This window comes from Eubalaena glacialis, chromosome 6, assembly GCF_028564815.1.
Source record: "Eubalaena glacialis isolate mEubGla1 chromosome 6, mEubGla1.1.hap2.+ XY, whole genome shotgun sequence".
In the NCBI taxonomy this organism is placed as follows: Eukaryota; Metazoa; Chordata; class Mammalia; order Artiodactyla; family Balaenidae; genus Eubalaena; species Eubalaena glacialis.
This window is the reverse complement of record NC_083721.1, coordinates 31,338,876-31,364,415: the sequence shown is the minus strand read 5'-3', so window position 1 is coordinate 31,364,415 and position 25,540 is coordinate 31,338,876. Positions and strand designations below refer to the sequence as shown.

Genomic DNA, 25,540 nt, shown 5'->3' with positions numbered 1-25,540 from the left:
CTTTTCCCCAAGCATCTTATAAGTACTGTAGTTTACTTAATTAGGCAATCTTTCAGCTCTAATATTCAAACCTTTGTGGTTTATGAAGAACCATGTACACTGTCTTTGGATTTGGACTATATAGTAAGTAAAATCAGAAATTTGTGTCAGGGTTCAAAACTCCTTTTACTTTCTTCTGATGAAGGGGCTGTCTTCTCACAGGCATCATATTGGTTGAAAGCACATTCATGAACAGTGTTAGAGAATATGGTTTACAACTAGTAGTCAAAAGGAGTAATGCTAGTTCTAAGATCATAAGCCTGAAGTACTCTAACTACAACAGACCATCTTAAAACACAGAAGTGGCAAAGGCTCATTTATACAAATTTAGAAGGACATAACTTGTAAATCAATTCCAATAGCAAAAGTATACACTAACCTCCTTTAAAATATTTGAACAACAATGAGGATGCCACATATGAATATGATATACATGGACAGTTATGGGAAACCCAACCATATGACAAAATAATATTGCAAGCTAATCAAATCACCTTGATATAATCACATTGAAGTAAACACATAAACAAAACTAAAAGGAAAACAAAACGAGGTTTTTCTCTTCTCTGGCCTTAATGAAGTATTGTAATGACTCCTAATATAATCCACATATAAACATAGTCTATGTCACAGTTTCTCAAAATGATTTTTTTTATTGTTCAAGGATTAAATATGCTTAGGCAACTCAGTTGAACCAAGAGAGCACAGATAACTTTACTATAAGTTTTGCAGAGAGTGTAATATGCAAATTTCAATTATGAATCTACAGGAGAAGGAAGAGTAGGTAGTATTTGACTGTGTAACCCTTTTGTCATGGAACAGAGAACAGAGTAGGCAAGTATAAATAATTAGTATTCTGCAGGACACAATTTTGTGGAATGTGCATCAAAACCTCAAATAAACAAGTTGACATCAAATTTGCACCCCCTGAAAAAAATGGCTCAAATGTCTTGTTTAGGTGTTCCCTTCTCTTGGGAAATCAAGTTATCAATATTTAGTCTCAGTACCCATTAAGTATGACTATGTTGTACCTAGAATTGTTGAGGTAACTGTTTTCTTAAAATGTGAAGCCCTTTCCAAATGCATATCAAAATGAAGATAGAGATATTCTTTTCAAGGCCTATTTTTTTTAAGTTTAAAAATTCCTTCTTTACAAGTTGAACTATTAAAAGCCCACAGAGCCATCCTTATAAGTAAAACAGTATAGCTAACTAATAAAGTAATTCACCTAGACTTTCAGCTTGTGTAAGGGTAACAGCTTTGACTGTGAGGAAAACAAAGTGAAGGCTCCTGTATATTGTACACCTCAATGATCTTGGAAATCATTTTCCCAGGGTAGAAGGGGAAGAGGTCACACATACATTCTATTTGATTCTATTTTGACAGGGTGAAGTGGATTACCAAAACAACAGTTCATACATATTTAAAGAGGAAGGAAAGTACTCCTTGGGAGCTACAGCTTTAAGTGCTTTCTACACCAGATGTCTGCTTTTTAATGGGTCTTCTTATTTAGGAAATGAAAATGAAATTAGGAGTAGGCCACATTTTCCCATTGAACAAATGTGCATATCACATGGAGCACGTGGACATATCACCATGCTGTCTCATCATCAGCTTAAAATACAGAAAGAATTTAAGTGGGAAGAAAATGCTTTTAAAAAAGTTTTATTTATAAATGATTATATGTATATATATGAAGTTTTGAACAGCAGTTGTTTCCAATGACCTAAAGAAATTTTGAGGAGAATGACCAATAAAGATAACCTGAAGGGAAAAACAGAATCTACTTTGCAAAGTAATTCATACTTACATTCCTTCATACTGAAAAATGCTGCAATTTTTTGAAAACCTTCTAGGAAAATCTCTCATCTCTTTATTACTCAGAAAATCCTCTGTGATATACCAGAGGTACATACATATACATATAACCCACTGGGAAATGCATATACCAAATTGGTAAAATAAAAGGATCTAGAGCAGGTACTATTCCCTATACTTAATTCTTCATATTGACAAAATTTCTGTACCAGTTTTTGGCTAGGATCTGTATATTCAATCAATATAACTTCTCTTTTCCACTTAGGGTTTTGGGACAGGAAGGTAAAATAAGATAGCGTATTAATAGTCCAATGGGCTATCCACCCATTTTTTAAAAACAAGTATCTATCGTTCATTTGTTGGACAAGTATTGTCTCTCATTACAGGACTCCCTTTCTTTTGGGAACTCCTATTCTGTAATTCCTGTCCAAGTGGCCACATTTTTATATGTCCCAATGGATCGGTGCATAGATGGGCACTTGATCTAAACTGGACATTGAGTCCTTTTTATTTAAGGGACGTTCGGCAGTGTGAACTATAAAAGGTTGCATAAGAAGGTTAGTTAGGAGAAGAGACAGACAGACAGACCCTGGGAGGAAGGTATGAGAGAGACAAAAAAGGTTGGAGAAGGTCTGAATCCTGGTGTCAGGCTCAGCTTCCTCCCTGTGCCTTGGATCAGTGACACACGCTACCAGCTTTATAACAAAAACCCTTTTTAGCTCAAATTGATTGAAGTTGTATTTCTGTAATATTTAACTAAAGACTACCAAATAATACACTGTAACCCTATAAACTCACTTTAAAAGGGTAAACACCTTCTATCTACCATGAAACTGGTCTGAGTAATGGGATTTCAGCTTATAGAGCCATGCAGTGCTGCACTGCAGAGCACCAGGGAGCATTTCCACACGGGCAGGGGGAGCCAAATCAAGACAGAGTGCACCCCAATATATGAACCATTAAAGCCATGGGAAGACAAAGCTGTGCACCTGTCATGTTTACATCTGCAGTGTTCATGTAATTCACGTTTTCCTTGTCAAAAATGTTCAGAACGTGTAAAACCTAAGATGCATAGGAAAGCTTTATCATCACATATATAAAAGTCACTAAAAATTATACTTATGCTAAATACTACCTTTGTCTCCTTCATTTGGATTATATTGTCTATGAATCTCCTTCACCCATTTTTTTGTAATAGAAAATATGTAATTTCTCCTATTATACAACATCATAATACTTAGGATGCAGAAGTTAAACAATAATTAATCTTTTTCCAAAAGATGAATGGGTAACTCTGCTGTGTAAGACTGAAAGTTCATTAATGTCTAAATGATAAAAGAGATACTAATCTCTCTTCATTAGTTAGGTGAAGTTAGTTACACCTTCTATGAAAGTGTATTCAGAACTTACATAATTTTAAGTATACACTGGAAGATTCCATGATTCAACTAGAACATTAGAAAAAAATGTCCATTTAATCATCTTGACAGATTCATGCCTTTATTAATTTTAAGAATCATTTATAATTTCTATAAAGAATCGAATTGAACTGAATTAAAATAGCAGAGACAGTAATATTGTAATATTTTAGATTTATGGGGAAATGATAATATAAATGAACACGTTTTAATATATATATAAAGCATTGACTTAAAATGAGTAATTTCATTTAAATAATGGCACACGCTTTTACAGTAAAATTTCTAGGAGAAGCATATCCATATTTTCAGTTGAGGCATGAATGTAACTTTTTTGTATGTGAGGTTTCCAGTTTGTGAAGAAATGCAAGCATGTTTTCTAAAGCCATGTTCCGAATATTTTCTATTGTCATCTGTACTTCTGATTGGATATGCTACTGCTCCTATATTACTAAAGGATTTTTACTTAAAGTAATTGAAATTTACACCTCTTTTCTATATCAAACATATTTTTAGAGTTAGTATCAGACATCTAAAAACTTCCTACACAATTTGGACTTTTAATTTGATGTGAAATTAGTAAAAATCTTTGACACATAAAACATTTTGATGGTTACATCTAACTTACAACTGTGATTTCGTGAGGGCAAGTTTAGCCATTTTATAAATCAGCAAACCGATGCTCACAGAGGCTAAATGACTTCCTTAAGCATCACAATTCAAATCTTCAGTTTCTTACCTAAATCTATTACCCCCAAAGGAAAGTACCCAACGTGATATATATACTTAGGTAGCCAATATGGTTCTCTCAAAAATTTTACTTATAAAATAAAGACTAGTGAGTTTGGTTATAATCATTTAACAAAATGTGGGGTGAGGGGAGAGAGAAGTTTTAAGATAAATGAAAAGGAGTAAAAATGGGCACTGTATCTCAAAAGAAGTTGATAAAACCTAATGCTAAAGATATTGGAAAGATGAGAAGGTCATTCACTCATGTACATTTAAACACTTTCAAAAAGTTTTAAAAGTAAAAAAAAAAAATTATAAAAAGACACTTTCAATGTGCCATGTTTTGTGCTAGATTCTAAGTGTATAGTATTACATAAAAATTTACAGTTCTTAATTAATAGAGTTTATAATCTAGAAGGAAGTTCAGATATTAATCAAACACAAATAAATGTATTACTACAAACCGCAGGAAAATATGAAGGAAACGAATAGGGTGATAGAACTTCTGTAAAGAAGAATTTCAGTTAACTCTGAAAGATAAGTAAGAATTAGACAAGTGGAGAAATCCAGGCAGAAAGGAAATCATGTAAAACTTTAGTGTGAGAAGGAGCTTGGTATATTAAAAGAGCAGGGTGAGGGGAAGATGGCAGAGGTAAGGACTAGATCATGAAGGGTCTTATTTAAAGAACTTGCTTTTTAATGCCCACTCCATTAGGAAAGCATAGTGGACAAGGGGATTTAATACATTCATACACGACGACTGGACCCTACAAATCATCAATTTAAACAGAGATTTCCATACTCTTAAATCTTGGTTATAATTTTCTTGGAATCTGGGAAGTATGTATCTATTTACTTCAAAATGTCTTTTTGGAAATTCAAAGCTGTCTTTGGCATGGATAATTGTGCCAAATGTATCCCAAATGGACAAAAGATAACTAATTTCAAAATAATGAGATATTAGCTCACTTAGATAGAAAACTACTCTAGCCTGTTACATTAATTTATTTTTCTGTGTTCTATTGTTCTTCTTTATGAAATAAGGGTTAAGCCTAGACCTTGGGTTTCCAGTATGAATCCAAAAGCTGTGAAGCTTAATCAAATTAATAAAAGAAAATTGATCTAGATTGCTAGCTCACATGAGTATAATACCCACATACTACCTCCTACAATTTTTATGGAACTGGTTCCCTTCAGGTGTCATGTTAATAAGCTTGAATCAATTAATAACTGTAATTGAAGCTGAACATAATTAAGCATTTAATTTTGAGCTCTTCAAGTATAATTCCATTAAAGTCACATCATGAAACTGGGGCAAAATAAAGAATTATTGACAAAAGATGACCAGAAATGAAAAAGCTTCACCAGGCAGTGATGCATGGCTTAATCGGGTCCAAACTGACTATTAAGTATGTTTATCTTCAAGTCAACAGTAGAAAAATGAGGAGGCCTACACACCTTTGAATTTCTGGTTGTGAGTTTACTACTTATAATTTTCCCTCAGCAAATGATCTCCTATATTTTGAAGCTCTGACATCAGTTACATAGGGTGTTAAGATAGTTCTTCAGATTTTTAGGTTAAAAAGTGCCTTCATGCCACTGGTCTCCGTACACCGCCTTACACACTTGCCATGGGGATTTTTAAAATAATACAAAGTAACATATATTTTGAAGAAAAACATGTCCGTCTAAACCAAACAAAACACAAAATAACCTTTCATAATTCTATCTCTTTAGAGATAGAAAGAACATCTCAATATTGGGGTATTTTGCATTAGAGCCTTTTTTCTCCTTGCACATGGGAGATTTTATTTTGGTCTGTTTGTTTACGAACATAGAATACTACCATTTGGTAATTTGCTTCTTTTACTAAATAATATATAGTGACTATTTTCCGTGTCAATAAAGTAAATATAGTTCTAATACAGACTTTTTAATCTCAGCAGAGTATAATATTTTATGGTTATACCAAAACTCTTTTAACCGATTTCTTGGTTTTGGTACTTATGATTTTTTTTTTTTTTTTTAATGCTATTCTTGTCTGCTTACATTCTTTTTATGTATGTATGTATGTATGTATGTATGGCTGTGTTGGGTCTTCGTTTCTGTGCGAGGGCTTTCTCTAGTTGTGGCAAGCGGGGGCCACTCTTCATCGTGGTGCGCGGGCCTCTCACTATCCCGGCCTCTCTTGTTGCGGAGCACAGGCTCCAGACGCGCAGGCTCAGTAATTGTGGCTCACGGGCCGAGTTGCTCCGCGGCATGCGGGATCCTCCCAGACCAGGGCTCGAACCCGCGTCCCCTGCATTGGCAGGCAGACTCTCAACCACTGCGCCACCAGGGAAGCCCGGTATTTGTGATATTTTAAATTAATTTTTATGACAAAATATGCTGCAAAGATATCCTTATCCATAAATCTTTGAACACAATTTAAGATCAATTCCTAGAAGAAAACTGTTAGGCTAAAGCACATGCAGTAGATATTTTAAGGCCATTTTCCAAATGGAAGGGGGCAGGGTGATGTTTTGAGATACTTATAAAAATATCTGCACAGGATGCTGCTCAACTACAGGAATACGAGCTTACTTCCAAAGCAAAAGTCCTAAGAACCTGATCACCAAATCCATAAATGTGTCCTAACTTATACGGTAAATATTCTTGGAAACAGCTTAAAAAAACATATAATTTATTTATTTTTTCCTTTAAAAAGGAGGAACTTTTAGGAGTCATGTGTTCCAACTGTCCTTAAATATCAGAATCACCTGTGTTGCTTTGTGTAAATACCTGTTTGTGAGCACCAGTCTGGACTTAATATATAATTATTTCTGAGTGCAGAAACTGGGGATAGTGGTATTTAAAAGTTTCCTAAACGATCCTGATGTGGCCAGCCTGACATGTGCCCTTGGACCAGCATTTTGGGTCTAACTGCCTACTCCAATCCTCTCATTTTGTAGATTAGGAAACTGACTCCACACACATTTTGTTGTTTACCAAACTCTCTAGTTAAACAGGCAGATAGAAACCTCTAAATCTCAAATCAGTGTTCTTTTTGCTATATTAATTTGCTTCCATTGGTGTCAATGTGGACTCATGTGATAATCAGCCCACTGGATCTACCATTAGAAGACCAATCAGGAAAGAAATGGATTATTTAATAATATTCATTGCATTATCTCACAAAGTGGAATGCATGTCTTTTGAACCCTGTTTATTGCTATTTTGATCTTATTGCTTTTTTTAACCTTGAACTTATTGAAAATTAGATGAAACTATCAAAGTAAAATACTCTTAGACAATCTTACCTTCAGTTAAGATGTCTTTATGTGACATCAATCCACTAAAATAACAATCAATCAGCAAAAAATAATGTTTTTGTCCAAGGCAAATAAATATTTAATTATGTTTTCTATAAACTATCTGGTCTTAGATTTATAGACCATGAAACAAAAATATTGAGTTCTATTCTTCATTATTATTCATATTTGCTGCATAGAACTAACATTACCAAATTACTTCTCGAATAAAGTTGTTAATAAATGATAGATTAATATCTTTATGAAAAGCATTATTAACTTTACAAGACCATGCTTATTTTTCAAAGAATCAGATGAGAGATCTCTTTCTTAGAATCTTTCAAAGCTTCACCAAAAATGAAGTAGAATTGTTTATAATACATCAACCATAAGGATCTCTCAAAAATGTACAATATAATATCACACCATTATTTAACACAGTCCACTGGCTTCTTTTTGCATTAAAAAAAATCCAAATGCCTAATTGTAGCTTACATAGCCCAGTGCCATCTGAACATGACTTTCTCTTTGAACTTATCTTCTGCTGTTTTTCTCCTCATCTATTATGACCAGTCATATTGGCCTTCTTTGTCTTCTTCACTCTGCCCTTCTACACATTTGGATCCTGAAACTAGCATGGTACCTGGAGTACCATGCTCTAGCTCCAGAGAGCTGTGTGATTTTCTCAGGCAAATGCCTCTTTTTTCAGAGAGAACTTCTCTGACAGGCATGTGTAAAATAGTTACCAATAAACATCTACTGCAGCAGATTTTAATTCTCTACAACAGTTGTGATTAGCTAATGCTTCTTCTGATTTGCTTGTTTGTATATTTATTTGCTTACTTGTTTATTTTATTTACTTTGACCACCAAAATGTAACCACCATGAGAGCAGGGGCTAAGTCTCTTTTGTTCACAGGTAGTCTTCCATAAGTAGGTGTTGGGAAGAATGAATGAATGAGTTTGTACAGGAATAGAGATCAAATAAAATATTGTAGCCAACATTTCATTTTTAAATATTTTTTCATTATGTAAAAGAAATTTGTTAATTTAATTTGGGATTGTGAAAAATTCAATATATCTCTATATCACATGAGATATGAAAATATGGCTTTCTTAAACAAAGCCCCAATTTAGGTTACACAGATAACTCGGTGAGGCATTGTGTCAAAAAACATGTGGCCATAAGCTATTGTCCATCTTCAAACAAATATGAGACTGATTTCTCATTCATGGCTGTAAAAATAGTGTCTGTCCATTAGTATTAACTTTGTCCAGCCTAATAGGTCCTCAGGAGCTAAGTTTTAACAGGTCAGAAGTCAATGAGAACACATTGATAATTCTAACAGTGTTCATCATCAGCCATCAGCATGCTGTCTGTCATGCCAACTTGTGAAACTGTATTAACTGCTTTAAAGCAAAAGAAAATGAGAATTTATGATAAAATCAACTGATACAATATATAGCTTAATCAATTCACCCAAAGCAAAATGTAGTTCTATAGACTGAGACAGTAATATAGTCACAACTTCAGAATTCTTAGGGAGCTTTGAGTTCCAGGTGAGATACTTTTTTAAGAAATACAAATGAATGGGCAAGGTCATGAGATGAATACGTTTCCTAATCATTCTGTTCACACTAGGTAGATCTTTGTCAAATGGTTTAGAATCACAGAAAAAGACTAGGAATTAAACTTAGCATTGCTTAGTTTTAATGCACAAATCTTAGTCTTTAAGGAGAGAGCTCATGATAGATTCTTTATCTGAGCCAATTGTTGCCCTCAGATATTCACGGATAATTCCCACCGTGGGAGAGAATCCACCACAAGCTCCTGTTGAGTATGAAATCAATTCTCAGGAGTAAGAAGACATCTTCAGTGCCCACACATTCTGAAAAGCAGCAAGGATCTTAAAATGTCAGCTGCATGTAAGGCATAACATGAATAGACTCCACTGAAAGTATTTAGAGGTTCAAACACAGAGCCAATGAACCATGATACCCTTAAAACTGCTACACACTAAAAGCCTATGACTGTCCTTTTGTGATCGCTGGAACTTACCTCTAATCCCATTTTGGGAGCTACACATGCGCCTCACTGGACAGTGAAAATAATTTTGTATTTCATATGGGCACAACATACAAAGAGTGTCAATATGAATTACACGCTCGTTTTTAACCTTCCCTTTATCTAAAAATGATGTTGAGATCAAATTCTGCTAGTGTATATTTATAAGTATGTTCTAAAAATAAAATGATGGCTAAAGTGAATAAAAGGTAGAAACACTAGTAAAACCATAAATTAATAAATGGGTGTTCTACTTAAATATCTAAATGTAAAACGCAGATCAAAAATAATTCTGACTCATTTAACATAAAACTGGGATGAAACATGATTCTTAATATGAATAGTATGACTGCCAGAATGGATTTTTTAATATCATATAAAGTTTATATTTTAGAATGATCCTTACTAACTAAAATAGACATACAGTAATAACTCTCCTATTAAATCCTCTCATACCTCAAAGTCCTTCTATCAATAAATCTTAGACTTCTGATGGGAGAAGCAGGACTCAATAGGAGAGAAAAATCATACACACATAATGATATTCCTTATATTCTCTATAACCATAGTTTGTGTTGCCAAATAAATCAATTAAATTGATATAATGCCCATATTTAAATAAAATTATTTAAACTATATTCTGTATTTGTAGTTTATAGGAACAGAGTGTCTATTATATAGAGGATGGAGTACTTCAAATCACCAGTCCATTGATGAAAGGAGAAAAAATAAACAATAGCCCAACCAAGTGCCATGCTTTATGTGTGACCAGTCAGTGAACAGTGCACAATCATGTAGCAATTCAAGAATATTACAATGCATTTAAAATGTCCATGAAAAAATTAAAAAATATTAAAAAGACCACAGAAACATTTTCTTACAAGAGAGCATAGCTAGGGCAATCGTTTTCATGCAAAGAAGGGGCAGCACTACAATTAATCTTATTCCAAAAGGGAAATAATATTAAAAAATTTTTAAATCTATATCCTCATTATTATGGGCTAAATTGTGTCCCCCAAAAGGATGTGTTGAAGTTGTAAACCCCAGTACCTACGTATGTGACCTTATATGAACTAAGGTCTTTGCTGATGCAATCAAGTTAAGATCTGGTCATACTGGAGTAGGGTGGGCCTTTAATCCAATATGACTGGTGTCTTCATAAGAAGAGGAGTGAGAGATACCCAGGAAGGAGAACACCACGTGGAGACACAGACACAGAGAGAAGACAAACGTGTGAAGACAGAGGCAAAGACTAGAATTAGGCCTGGAAGAAACAAGGAAGGATCCTTTCTTAGAGGATTTGGAGAGAGCATGGACCTTGATTTCAAATTTCTTTCCAAAACTGTGAGGTAAAGTGAATAAATTTCTGTTGTTTTAAGCCACCCAGTTTGTAATACAGTAATTTGCTAAGGTAGCCCTAGGAATCGACTCTTGTTCCGCATAACCCTGATCTACATAATTTATTTCAATATTTTCCTTCTCATCAGTCAAAGCAAGGTTATTATTCTTTAAAGCCCATATTTGCAATAAAGTCAGTAGTAATTTTTTTTTTGCTTATACATTAAAGAAGTATAATTCCTCCAATGGCACAACACATTAAACTAGTTTAAGACTACATGTAATTGAGCTATTGGTATGAATCTCCACACACTCCTACCTCCCTACCTAAGATCTGGTTAATTAGGTTGGCCAACATTAGACATTTTCTTGAGGAAGAAAAATATGGATTATCTAACTTGGAGTTCATTTTGTTTTTTTTGTTCACACATTTACAGGGAGAAAATACTAAATTATAAAAAGTACTATCAGGTAAACCATTGGATAGTCAAATAGACTTCAAAAAAGGAAAAGAAAATTGCATATTCTAGGAAAAATCTGAACCTTTTTTCTACTTTTATTAGAATTGAAGGGAAGTCTAGCAGTCTAAAAAGTTTCAAAAGACAGATTTAAACATATTGATCTTTTAAAATTATGAATTCCATTACAAAAATCATGGCACTTAAAGTATAAAGCTATTGTCATACATGCCTTCTAAAACTTATTTCATGTATTTGTTGGGAAAAAATTGCTCTTAATTCTAAGTTATCTTGCAGTTTACCACCAAATATCTTTTATTTGCAGTGAAAGAATCTTCAAGTTTGAATAATGTAAAAAAGAAGTATTTGGTATCAAAAAAAGTGATATTTTTAAATTGCACCCACTGAATTGAATGTTAAGATTAGTGTGGCTTTAGGAAAATGCCATCCAGTATTATTTAATGGTTGTGAAGCAAGTGCAGAGGTAGAGTACAGAGTAAACGATGGGTAACCATTGGGTAACCACTGAGCTCTGTTGCTAGTCCTACATCTCTAGCTGTTCCACTGGAATCCTGCAAAATTAAGCCAGGTTGGCTGGGAGCTCTGACTCAAAATGGTTTCCCTAATATATTTTAAATAATATAGGCAGTGCATCATTCTTATTTACCTTCTACTCTAAAACAGGTTCACCTCCTATTTACATTTTTGGTTGAGATTAAGGCCACGCCAAATTATGCATCATATTTTGTCCTAGGAGGGAAAGTATCCAAAAGAGAGTGATCTTACGCTTATTTAAGTTGCTTTTTTCATGGAGAAGCAGTTTTGAATTGTGGTTAAGAGCACAGGTCTTAGAACCTTGCTCCTTCACCTACTAGCTGTGTAGCCTTGAAGATATTACTAATTCATTTGTACTTTAGTTTGCTCATCTACAGAATAGGGACGAGTCTAGTTTCTATCTCACAGAGTTGTAGTTAAGGACTGAATGAGAAAATACAGGTAAATCAATTCCAACAGTGTCAGTTTCAGCCACCACTATCAACACAATCATCACCAAACTATACTGCAGAGAAGCCATGAAGTCTCTTTCAATAAAAACATGAAACAGTAAAAAAGGAAAAAATTAAATATGTGTAAATAATTAACTGGTATTTGGTTTCTTGAAAAAGATGGACAAGTTTGATTCAGTAACTTTTACATAGTAAGTGTATTCAAACACTTTGAAGCTGACATTTTAAATGTCAGCATCATCATCGGCTTCTGATGCCTTAGTTACACATCAATCTTACTTTAACTAGTTTTCCCTCCCAAGAAAATGGGAAACCTAATTTATTTTTATATTATAAGTGTTTTCGGGAAAAAATCGATTCTTAACCTAAGATTATTTGCAAACTCTCAAAATGCCATAAACAGTTTGTACCCCACCCCCAAGAACAGAGTGTGAGCAATCATTCCCATGATATATTTGCACTAAGTATTGCTTAATCTTCTTAATCAACACAATAAGAAAAGTAGGTGAGGTGACCTTCTGGCAAAAAATACTCTACAAATTGCATAAACCCTTCACACACCTTGAGTAGTACCTTTACATGCAATGCTTTGTCTTTTAGCATCAAGCAGAATTGGAGAAACATATTACTTGGTTTTTTGATTCTTTAGGCACAGTAGGACACAATGCTACACTGCAATGCCAAGAAAAAGAGATAGGTCTTCCTCCAAATCCCAAATGACTTTATGGCATGACTGCTGCCAACCCATCCAGCTGTACTCCTATGAGTGGCTGAGATTCTATTTTGCTGCATGCTAAAAGGCACTGTGCAGGAAAGCAGCTCTGTTGGGGAAGCTCTCAATGAGAGTCTGCTAGAAACCATCCTTGCTGAGGATCTCCTACCCTAAGGCCTTTCAGTTAAGTTCAGTCATGTTATTCTGAGAAGGTGAGTAATTTCATTTCATGGGGCTGTTACAATCACCCAAGGAGTCATTTGATAGACACTAAAATAAATATTTGATGAATGCAAGAAAGAAAGAGAGAGAGAAATAAACCAAAAGAGAGGGTGAAGTAGCGGGAGGAGGTGATGGAGCGGGGTAGAGGAGATGGAGAGGGAGAGGGGGAAGGAAGGAAGGGAGGGAGGAAGAGGGGAGGGAGGGAGGGAAGGAAGGAAGGAGGGAAGGAGGGAGGGAAGGAAGGAAGTGGGGAGGGAGGGAAGGACAGAAGGAAGGAAGGAAGGAAGGAAGGGAGGAAGTCAAGTAATTTAAGTTGAGGGCTTTCTTACGTAATGCTTCCATTACTCATGCTGCCAAGGAAAATCAAATTGCCTATGAAGAATAATTTTTAAAACAGTAATGGTTAGAAGGACAGGAAGGAATAACTATTTCAGAACAAGCCCCGCCCTGGTCATTTCTACAAGTTTTAAGGAGAAGGATGATAGGATAGGCATACATTAAAAACATTAGTCGTCGTTACTATGTTATCCCTCCTGAAATATCACCAATTTGTTTTTCTTCAAGTCATTCAGCATTTTTCTATTACTCTAGAAGACAGACATGTAATCAGATGGAGCAAATTAGAATAAAGTACCGTAAGGTAGCAGTGCTCTACACTGCAGAAAATGTTGTCTATAGCAGTTTGAAACATGGTCAAAATTCAGAGAAAAAGCCCAGCAACTAGTAATTTCACAGTTGGCCAGCTTCTCTCTAATCTCTGCTATTATTCTTGACTCTTTCTTTGACTTCTGAGTAAGTGCGTACCTATCTGGGCAAGTCAAAATTAAAGTTACTACTTTAATCAAAATGTAGATTAAATAGGAATCACACCTACACCCTTATTACCTCTAAGTAGCTTGCATATGTAATTTGTTTAAAACCTAGGAATTTGTGAGCAATCTAGATGTATAATTTTTAAGTTAGTAAAACTCATTAGGCCATCCATAGTTTGTTTGTCCTTGAAGATCAAAGTACAATCTATATTTTTAAAATAAATTTATTTATTTATTTTTATTTATTTATTTTTAAATTTTTGGCTGCATTGGGTATTCATTGCTGCATACGGGCTTTCTCTAGTTGCGGCGAGCAAGGGCTACTCTTCTTTGCGGTGTGCGGGCTTCTCATTGTGGTGGCTTCTCTTGTTGCACAGCATGGGCTCTAGACGCACAGGCTTCAGTAGTTGTGGCACGTGGCCTCAGTAGTTGTGGCTCATGGGCTCCAGAGTGCAAGCTCAGTAGCTGTGGCGCACAGGCTCTGCAGCATGTGGGATCTTCCTGGACCAGGGATCGAACCCTGCATTGGCAGGCAGATTCTTAACCACTGTGCCACCAGGGAAGTCCCTCAAGGTACAATCTTAAGGTAAACAATATTCAGGAAATTGGCTGTTGGCAGTTACACACTATATTTTAATGTAGATTTCAGAATATAGGTCTTTTTTTTTTCATGGAAATTATGCCAGTGACTTCAAAACCAACATCCAGATAATATAAAAATGTTACTATATTTTATTATTTGTTATAAAAATAGAAGTATAGCAGAAACCTTCAATGAAAATCCAGGAGAAAAATATTTATTTTCCTTATACCTTATCCTCATTCATGATTTCATGATTACTTTCTGTGTCTATTTGTCTTTAGATGGTTTAATTTGCTTTTTTTTTTTTTTCTTTTTCTTTTCACAGCCTGCAAGTATTACCCTGTGGTGTGTACCTGTATTGTAGTTTTATTACATTCAGAACTGGAAAGTTCTTTTAACCCAATCATTTTCCCCTCAAAGTCTGATCATGAGTCCCCCAGTTACCACTGACACTTCTTAAAAATGGAAGTTCCTCATCTCTGCCCCATACTCACTAAATCAAAATCTCTGGGGGTGGTTCCACGAATCTGGATTTTTAACAAATTCCTCAGTGATTCTTATAGTCTAAAGTTTGGGTATTTCTGCCCTAAACTCATCAGTCCAGTTATGGGTACAGTCATACATAGGATCCAAAAAGAAATTTTTAGGTGACAAATGCAGTAAATGTCCATGAGCTCAGTTCAAGATGAACATGCCAAGGCATGCAGAAATAAATAGTCTGTTCTGATAACATGTCCAGGTGAAATAAGGCAAACCAATCTACTTTAATGTAGAATTTAAAGATGGAAAATTGGGATTGTATTTTCAGCTACAAAAAGTATGAGTTTCCTTGATCTATTCAAAGTTCAGAGGTCTTGTTATTAAATTAATTTCAGAGCCACAAAGAGCAACACAATACATATAACTTAGAAAATAAGAAAAATTAAACTGTAATTGTTATTATATGCTCAAATTCTAAGTTAAGCACAGATGGCTGCAATGGGGTTTGCTACTTTGGGGGAGGATTTTGCCCTTACATTATTCTGTAAATCTTCTTAAACAGTGAATCGGTGAGGTGCTGCCTCACCAAACAAAGGAAGGGAATGTGACGATGTAGAAGAGCACAGAATCCAGAAACACCTGACTTCAACTCTAGGTTGTTCCATATTATGAGAGGTATGACCTTGAGCAAGTTACTTAAAATCTCTACAGCTTTGTTTTCCACATTTTGCATAATGAGGATAATACTATCTTACCCTTCAAGGTTGTAATAAAAATTAGGTAAGTGATATAGCACTTATAATGAATGACCAGCACCTAGTAGGTGCTTGAGATATTATAACTAGAACAGCCGCAATGACAAAGGCAGCAGGTACAATAATTGTATTCAAATTATACATATTCTTTATATCAAAGAAAGACTTGCAAATATGCAATTACAGATTGCCTGGAATCTGACTGAGGCCTTGGTGAGGAAAGGGAATGCTTGGCCTGTAGTGTCTGGGATAGTCCCTGTTTGCCAGTTGGCTTGTTGTTTAGAGACAATATGTTTAAATCCTATGTGCTCTCCAGTCACTGGTATCTGAAGGCTGGCAGAATATAGCACTCCAAAATACACCACTTTAGCATAAGGATAATTTTAAGCTAAAGGCACTTGAAAAATAGCAGGTACAAGAAAGGCACTCTGACCTTCCCTTTTCTTCCTGAAAGTAGGAGATAAAATTTATGCGAAAGATGCCTTCCTTATACCAAGAGGAAAGAAACATTCTTATCACCAGAGAAAGGGAATAGAGGTAGACAGAATTCTGTAGGAAAAGACCTTGTTAAAGTAACTTTCATCTTTAAAGCCCCATATGTTTAATTGTCTCTCTTTGTTCAAGCTAATGTATAAGCACTTAGGTTTTGCCATTTCTTTGGCTCTTCATTTCCATATGAGGGCCCCCATGTGATGTAAAACTTATATTAAATAAATTTGTATGTTTTTCTCTTCTTTATCTGTCTTTTGTTATGGAGCCCCAGACAAGATCCTAAGATAGGGAAAAGATTTTTCCTCCCCTACATATCAAACATACCATATACTCTTTAAGAAAATTATGTGGCTTTCAGGGACTTTTGATTTTAAGAACACTCTTTTTTTCTTAATCCTCAGTCTGGTAGTGACTAATAAAGAAGCCGAACTATAGTTCTTCTGACAATACCTTATCTTAACATCTGGTCTGCTTGCAGACTAGGAGCATCCTCTTCACTAGAGACAAACAGACCACCTGTAACCTAAAACAACCCACAGCACAATATAAACACCTTTTTGAAAAACTTTTATAGGACTAATGAGAAAGTAATACTGATTTAATTTTTCTTTTCTAAGTTGCATTTACTATGTTGCTCTGTGGCTCTGAAATTGATATAATACCATGGACAGCTACCAAAAATAACAGTATCTGTGATCTTTTAAATGTTTTCCATTTTATGCCCTTAGCCTACAGTAATTAGATTATATATAATAGATTACATAGGTTACACACACACACACACATTATTGGTATATATTTCATTACTACCATCTCTTTGTAAATAGTTGAAATACTATTATTAAAATGAAAGTGATCCATAACACCTTCTAAAATGCCATTCCCTTTCCAAGAGTAAACAGGTTTGTGGGTGTTTTTTCATACCATTTCTTACACATACATATACATGTAAAAGTATAGAAATTAAAAATTTTTTTTTTTAATAAATTTATTTATTTATTTATTTTTGGCTGCGTTGGGTCTTCGTTGCTGCATGCGGGTTTTCTCTAGTTGCGGCGAGCGGGGGCTACTCTTCATTGCGGTGTGTGGGCTTCTCATTGCGGTGGCTTCTCTGTTGCGGAGCACGGGCTCTAGATGCGCAGGCTTCAGTAGCTGTGGCACGTGGGCTCAGTAGCTGTGGCTTGCAGCCTCTAGAGCGCAGGCTTAGTAGTTGTGGCTCACGGGCTTAGTTGCTCCGCGGCATGTGGGATCTTCCCAGACCAGGGCTCGAAACCGTGTCCCCTGCACTGGCAGGCGGATTCTTACCCACTGCGCCACCAGGGAAGCCCCTAAAGATTTTTTATATAAATGAAGTCATGCTCTTTTTCCACTTACTCTTTACATTCAACACTATGTAATGGGATATTTCCATGCCAGTTCATAAATCTCTACAAGTACACTATTTATATGTGATGTAAAGAGTGACTATGAGAATAAGAATAGCCTGCATTACTGACTGCCCACTGTGAAGAGATGAATTAGCTGAGGGACAAGAGGTTGACCATTTTGCCTAAGGAATCACTGACTTTTAACCCATAATGAAAACAGCTGAATTAGCCTTTATGATTTATTTTTTTTTCTGAATACCTTGTCTCTGCTCTCTGGACTTCACCTGGACACCACCACTTAGCGAACAGTGACTCATTTCACTTGACCTCATTCGATGTCTCTGGCTCCCCAACTAGGGATCAGCTAAGTTCTCTACCTCAGTTTCCAAGGGAGAAAGGCAAAACACTCATGATTCAAGCCACCTAGATAAAAACCCTAATGCATAACAAAATAAGAGAGAAAACAACTGCATTAAAGGAAGTGTCAAGGAGTGAGTGGTACCACAAGGAGATGAAAACCCAGGATGGAATCTTGCGAGAGATTATAAAGTATTTTCACCAAAGGGGCTAACACTTCACTTTATCAACCACCAAATATTACCCTTCTGGGAATCATTACTATTGATTTCTGTGTCATTTATATGTATCACACTGTATGGTAATTATCTGTTTATACATCTGTCTCTCTAGAGTCTGGGTTCTTTGAGAGTAGGGATTACTTAAAGTTTATCAATGAAGACCAAGCACTTGAATATAGAGTATATTTTTATGAACTACTTGTTGAAATGAAATGCCTTTCTAAGAAACATTTTGGGGCCTGACCAAAGAAGTCATGTGCAATCTGAACTCTTTACCTTGGTCCTGAGAAGCCCACATAGTCAGGCCACTGTGGCCTTTCCACCCTTCCATTTGATAACTCTTGCCCCCTGTTCACTCCTCTCCAGCCACTGGGTGTTTTTTCAGTTCTTAAACCAGCAAACTGCTTTTTCAACTTAGGAACTTTAGGCAAGTGGTTCCCTATCCTTGAAATTCTCTTCCCCTAGCTCTTTATGAAACTGATTCCTTCTCATCCTCAAGTTTCAGTTCAAATATTCCCTCCTCAGTGCTGACCACCCTGACAGGGGCTCCCTGCTATTCACTATTTTAGCATGCTGTTAGTTTCTTCCCGGGACTTATCCTAACCTCCATTTTGAAAATAGATTCTTCTTATTCAGTGTCTTCCCCTAGTAGAATGTATTCTCCACGAGGTAATAGACATTAGTGACAAGTATCATATGAGGCACATCCAATTTTGAGGCCTTAACTCAATCTAAGGGTAAAATATCAACTCTCCAGATGCACAGTATATATCTTCTTTACTGCATTTCTTTTTTCTCTCTCAGCTGGACTTCTGAATACAACAAGATCTGTAGATGCTTGCAGATAGCAGTCAAGAGGGAATCCTTGACTGCTTGGGGAAAGCTTAGATAGGCTGAAAATAAAGGGTTTTTGCCCCATTGCTAACGTACCATGAATATACATTATTTCTAAATAATTAACTAGGAGATCATGAGATATATCTTTATGAGTTATCAAAATTTTAAAAACTATGTTCTATAGCACTGATTCATTTGTTCACTAGTTTATTCATTCAATCAAATAGTTGTTGAGCACTTGCTATGCATCAGGCATTGTTCTGGGTGCCAGGGATACAACTGTGAGCAGGACCAACTTCTGGCCCCTGTGAAGCTTGCATTCTAGCTAGGGAGCCAGAAGATAAACAAATAGAGAGACTTGGCTGGCGGCCACTTTCTCCATCTTCGAAGCTTGCAATGTTGCATCTCTCTGACCCACCTTCCATAGTCACATCTCCCTCTGAGTTCAGTAGAGAAAGGTTCTCAGCTCCAGAAGATTCTTGTGGTTAGATTAGCTCCATCTGGATAATGCAAGATAATCTCCCCATCTCAAGGTTCTAACTTAATTACATCTTAAAATCCCTTTTGTCCTGTAAGGTAATGTAGTCACAGGTTCTGGGGATTAAGATGTAGACATCTTTGGCAATCCATTGTTTTGCCTACCAAGCTAAAGGAAGCTAAATGAATTACTTTTCATCTTCCTTTGCAGTCAGATGTTTGGCTGTTTGATTTACTCTCACTCCATTTCTGATGGCAGAAACATAGAAGTCAGCAGCGTTCGGATCAATTCCCCATTTTTCCAACCATTTTCTGACGAGCCTCCACTTGTCTTCACTGGAACCAACAGACTCCACAATGAACCCTGTTTTTTAAAGAACATAATAATTTAACCAGTCTCTTTTTTGCTCATATGTGATGCTTAATAACCAGATGACTTTTAGCACTGTATCATACAGACCCAGTGAAGATGAACGTCAGACTGTGAATATTCATCACAAGGTAGATAAAGTTAAGTCATCTGTTGTTCAGTAATGAAGCTTTCCACATAAGTTCAGCCAGCAGTGGAAGCAGTTGATCACTACATATATTGCCCTCATTAAAACTTGCAAAAGTGAAAGGTGTGACATTTCAGCTTGGGTACTTGGAGGAAATAAGATTTTGAAATGGGATTGATGATCTTCCTCCAGAGAAATCACGTGGAAGCATTCCTGCCCAGGAGAAACATTCTTTCATGATACCATAAAATATTTTAGGAGATAGCCAATGGTTTCATGTATGAGAACACTGGAACTATGTGAACTGTTGGAAGTTTTGCTTTATTCAATTTACTTTGTCTTTTCCCTCTCTTTCCACCTCTCTGCTTTCTTCTTTATAATGTAACAAGGAATTTCATTAGGTCTCTCTTTTTTCTTTTTAATTAAGCCAAATTTTTACCAACTTTTGCCCCTCCTTTTTTGATTCTATTGTATACAGTTATTTGGTTCAGTATATAAGTTAAATTTTCCAATGAATAAATCCAGTCATTTAAATTTATTTACTGCTTGCTCCTGCATTTGCTTAATCGGGTACAAGCAGGGAATAAAGAACATATTTGTCTGTGTTTGCCTGAGGCAACACAAGGTTGCGTAACCATTACCTTTTTTTTTTTTTTTAACATCTTTATTGGAGTATAATTGCTTTACAATGGTGTGTTAGTTTCTGCTTTATAACAAAGTGAATCAGCTATACATATACATATATCCCCATATCCCCTCCCTCTTCCGTCTCCCTCCCACCCTCCCTCCCTATCCCACCCCTCTAGGTGGTCACAAAGCACCGAGTTGATCTCCCTGTGCTATGTGGCTGCCCTCTAGTTATGAGACATCAATTTATCAATATATCAATATCAATCTATCAATATAAATTAAAATAATAAAAGATTAAGGGAAAATAAATATGTATGAATATATTAATAATAAAATATATAATATGTATGTGTACATATACCCTTGAACTACCACAGTATATTTAAGTATTGTGATAAAATACATACTAAATCAATTTATTAGATAAAAATATAAAAGGGCCAAACTGTTGAATTCTGCAAGGGGAAAATGAGATGCTCTCCTCCTCATCAAATTTTGCTAATTCAGTAAAATAAATATTAACATCCTTCTCAAATGATCTATTACAAACTTACAAAAACACAAGACTAATTAGCAATCCCCCAAAGACTTGGGTTTGAGAATTCTGATTCTTTATAATGGAGTTCCTAGATTTTCCAGAAGGAAGTATGTTTCAAAGTCACACGTTTAATGAAACACTCAGGTAAGTATAGCATTGGATTAATCCACACACACATTTGTACTACGATACACAGTGGGTAAAATTACACAACAGGCTTTCCAATGGATTTCTCACATTCCCATACAAAGCAAGCAGAGCCCTGCACTGCCTGTCTGTTGCTCCCTATTAGCTCGCTACTGCTGCTCTCCAGCAAGGTGCCAGGGAAGGCTCTAAATATATTTGATTAGTTTCAGGCCTTCATTTTTAGCAAGTCATCACCCTCTTAACAGCAGATGATGCCCTCTAGTTCGAATCAATGTGAGTGGCCCTGGTTACAATGGGCTGGATTAATGATGAAAAATGTGTCGTCAGCCTAGAGGTCCTTGGACATTCATCACCCAATGGGTCTGCCAATTGGTGGGCTGCCCCTGGCTCATCAGCACAATACTTTCCCAGCCTTAAAGAGATAGTGTTCTTTTCAGATTAATTTAATGAGGTCTGGGAGGTGGGGAAAGGGACATGGTGAGACAGTTAACTTGACAGATTTAGGTTCTATATGTTTCAGTACTTCTCTAACAAGTGTGCTTCCTTGTGAAATTTGCAAGGGAAGTATATGAAATTATTAAAAGCTGTATCTGGAAGTCTATAATTGCTGATGTTTCATTCTAAAGTATTTTTCTTATAAAATAAACCTAGAAAATGTTATTAATATGGATATGATAGATTTAAAATGTTTGCGGTTAACTATAATATTTCCAGAAACCTTAAATGCCTGATTAATTCTCAAAATGAAGTGAATATAATCTTTAAAATTATTTTATTTTATTCACTCCTTTTTCCTTGAGTTCATTTATACTGTTACTCTCAGCCTAGGACTTTTGTCTTGACATTGATCATCAGTGCATATACTTTCATTTAAAAGATAGAAAAAACTGTAAGGAAGCCACTTAAGTTCTCCTTTTAAAAAAGTTTACATTCATCCTGCATTCATAAATGTTTACTTAACATTTCATTGAGCAACTTCCTGTCCTTCTCCAGCTCACCAAAGTAATGGACATGTGGAAATTAATATAAGAAATTGTTCTAGGTTTTATAAACAAGTCAAATAAAATATATTTGGCAAAATTAGCAAGGAAAAAATAGATGCCAAGTGTAATTTATATTGTCTCCTGCTTATCTGAATTTAATACAGTTGAAAAAATATTAAAAAAATATTAGTCACTGAAAGGAGACAACACACTTATGTCATGGGTTAAGATTGGGGAGGGGGAGATGGTGACAGATTTTAATGTCATTGTTAACATGGAAAATCCTAATAGCATTGCCCCTTCATTCTGAAATTCTTTCTTCCAAGAGTCACCTGATGTTCAATTTCTGATAAATTATAATGATTACTATGAAAAATGATTTTATGATATAAATCAAACATTACAAATTAAGCTTTACACTATAATTACTCCTCCATCCATTGCCATGTTTCTAAAAACCCAGTAATGCATGCTGACTTTTTCAATTTTGGTCTGAAGGACATAAATTTGTCATTTAATGGGACGTTCGTAACTTCCCATTAAGTTTGTAACTTCCCATTAAATGACACAGCAAGTCCAAGATACTATAAGTGAATAATAGCAGTTAACCCATCCTGAAAATTGGGGAATACGTTTTCCAGATTAGTAAAAGAGATTTGTAAACATAATTTACCCTATGAACATTTAATCTTGGCAATTAACAAGTTCTCAGGAAACACATACTGAGTTGAATGAATTAACCCAATTTTCTGCTGTTAGGAAATCTTAAACATAAACCTATTGCATTCAATCAGAAAATATTACTAAATGAAGGGTCTGGAGTCTGGAATGACCAGAAGTTATGTAAGAGAGATTAAGCAACATCCTGAGAAAGGAGTCGTTAAAGGTAATAACCATGTTAAGTTTGGCACAAGCGAACTTACATGAAGAGTAGCTGGTCCAAGGACACAGGACAGTAAGGTGTTAGGAGTGAATGGGGCCAGTGACAAGAAGACAGCTTAAATGGAGAGTCCCCCAGAGAATTTGGAGGGAGGCTGTAAACTGATATATTGAATTAAGCTGCCACTGATCTTACTATCAACTAGAACTAGCTATAACATTTATGAATTTTTCTGGATTAGATATGAAATAATAAAATCTTTAAATCAGTATTCCACGGCCATTGGTGTTTGACATCAGCTATCATCTCACCTAACATAAGTTAGTCTTTGCTTTATTCACTTTAGGCTTTGACAGCTGTTTGAGGACAACAAAATATAATAAAAAACTAATCTATATCTGAAAATGTAGGTTCCCAATGTCTACATTAAAAAACAGATGCATACACGTGGGTCCAATAAATAATATCTAGCTATAACTCGATAACTAGAACTTCAAAAAAGGGAGTGCTTCACTTTTATTCTTGAATTTTTCCACTTTTAGGTATTTTCACAAATTTGAAAAGATATATGAGGTTTTGCGTCATTTAAAACAAGAACTTTTTCAAAGAATTCCCTACTAGAGTGATGATATAGTTTTGTTTAGCCTTGCTTTTTAGGTCATGACCTGTCTTCACCTTCTGCTACTCCAAGGTCATGGCCCTATTAGCAAATAAGGAAATTTGTCCATAAAACTATTTTGTTGACTTAAATACATGAAGATTCCAAAGGTCCACACATCCATCAAAAACTCCTCCCCCGTCATCTTAGTAAGCCCTCATGCCAAGAAGAATCCTTTCTGTACAATTTTCTCATAGAATTAGGTATGACTCTGCCCTGGAAATTGATATCTTCTCTGAATCCAAGGTAACCGTACCATTACAAATTTTGTTCTGAGAGCATTTTTACTCCTTCTAGCATTGACTATCCTACCAGACTGAAAATCAAACTATATTGAAACAACATTGACCTTTTAGTGTTGGCATGCCACTTACAGACCAGGCAAGGCTGCGAACATATTATGGAAATGTATTCTAATATTTGTAAAGCAGAGTAAGTGTCAAAAAGGAAATATGCTCTGTTATCAAGAAGAAAAAGAACTCTCAAATTTAATGAGAAACAACTTAGTTTACAGCACCTTATTTGTTATAGCAAAAAATACTCATTAACTAAGAATAGTTAACCAGCAGTTCAAATTATTTGGCAGATAACTTCTATTGCTAACATTAAAATTATGACTAAAACTGAATAGTTGCAGTCAATATTTAAAGGTATCTTTATTCTGTAAGAATTAGTTCCAATAAATGTATAAAGATAACCTAGCAAAGCAGAGAAATGTGTGGTAGTCCAAACCCACTCATTAACTTTATGAATTGGAGGATTTCCATTTTAAATTCTTAGGAAAATACTTTCTTTTTTTTTTTTTAAAGCATGGCCAGTATATTAAAAAATACTTACAAAGCAGAACACATTTTTTATAAACTTATGAAGACAGGATATCTATGAAGATAAAATAACTGCATTGAGGATGTATTGGCATTTAAATTTTACTTTCAAACTATCTTGTTAAATATAAAAAATAAAATGACACACCCAAATGACACATTTTGATATGCATCAAAAACTGCATACCCAACTTTTCTAAATAATATTAAATTACTTACTTTTTTCAATGCATAGTTTACCACACTCTGTTTAGATTCACGCAGTTTCTTTTATTTTTAATTTTTTATTTTAATTTTATTTTTTAACATCTTTATTGGAGAATAATTGCTTTACAATGGTGTGTTAGTTTCTGCTGTATAACAAAGTGAATCAGCTATACATATACATATATCCCCATATCCCCTCCCTCTTCTGTCTCCCTCCCACCCTCCCTATCCCACACCTCTAGGTGGTCACAAAGCACCTGAGCTGATCGCCCTGTGCTATGTGGCTGCTTCCCACTAGCTATCTATTTTACATTTGGTAGTGTATATATGTCCATGCCACTCTCTCACTTCATCCCAGCTTACCCCTCCCCCTCCCCGTGTCCTCAAGTCCATTCTCTACGTCTGTGTCTTTATTCCTGTCCTGCCCCTAGGTTCTTCAGAACCTTTTTTTTTTTAGATTCCATATATATCACGCAATTTCTTCCCCAAACAGAATCACATTCATTTTATGACCATGCTGTGTACTATCTACAATCATCTGACATTTAAAGGAAAAGTGCTATTTATAATGTTTATCATGCTTGCCAGTATACTTTTACAAGTCTTTGACATGTCAATGTGAAAAATTTATAGATATACAATAAAGCTTCATTGTAAGGATTTTCAAATAAACTAAGATGCATTTTGTGTTTGTCTAAAA

General features: G+C 35.3%; 1 protein-coding gene across 5 annotated transcripts in view; it reads right to left on the bottom strand.

Annotated features, from left to right (window-relative positions):
* ROBO2 (roundabout guidance receptor 2) overlaps window positions 1-25,540 on the bottom strand; it is a 572,640-nt gene that overhangs the window by 396,767 nt on the left and 150,333 nt on the right. The window lies entirely within an intron of this gene.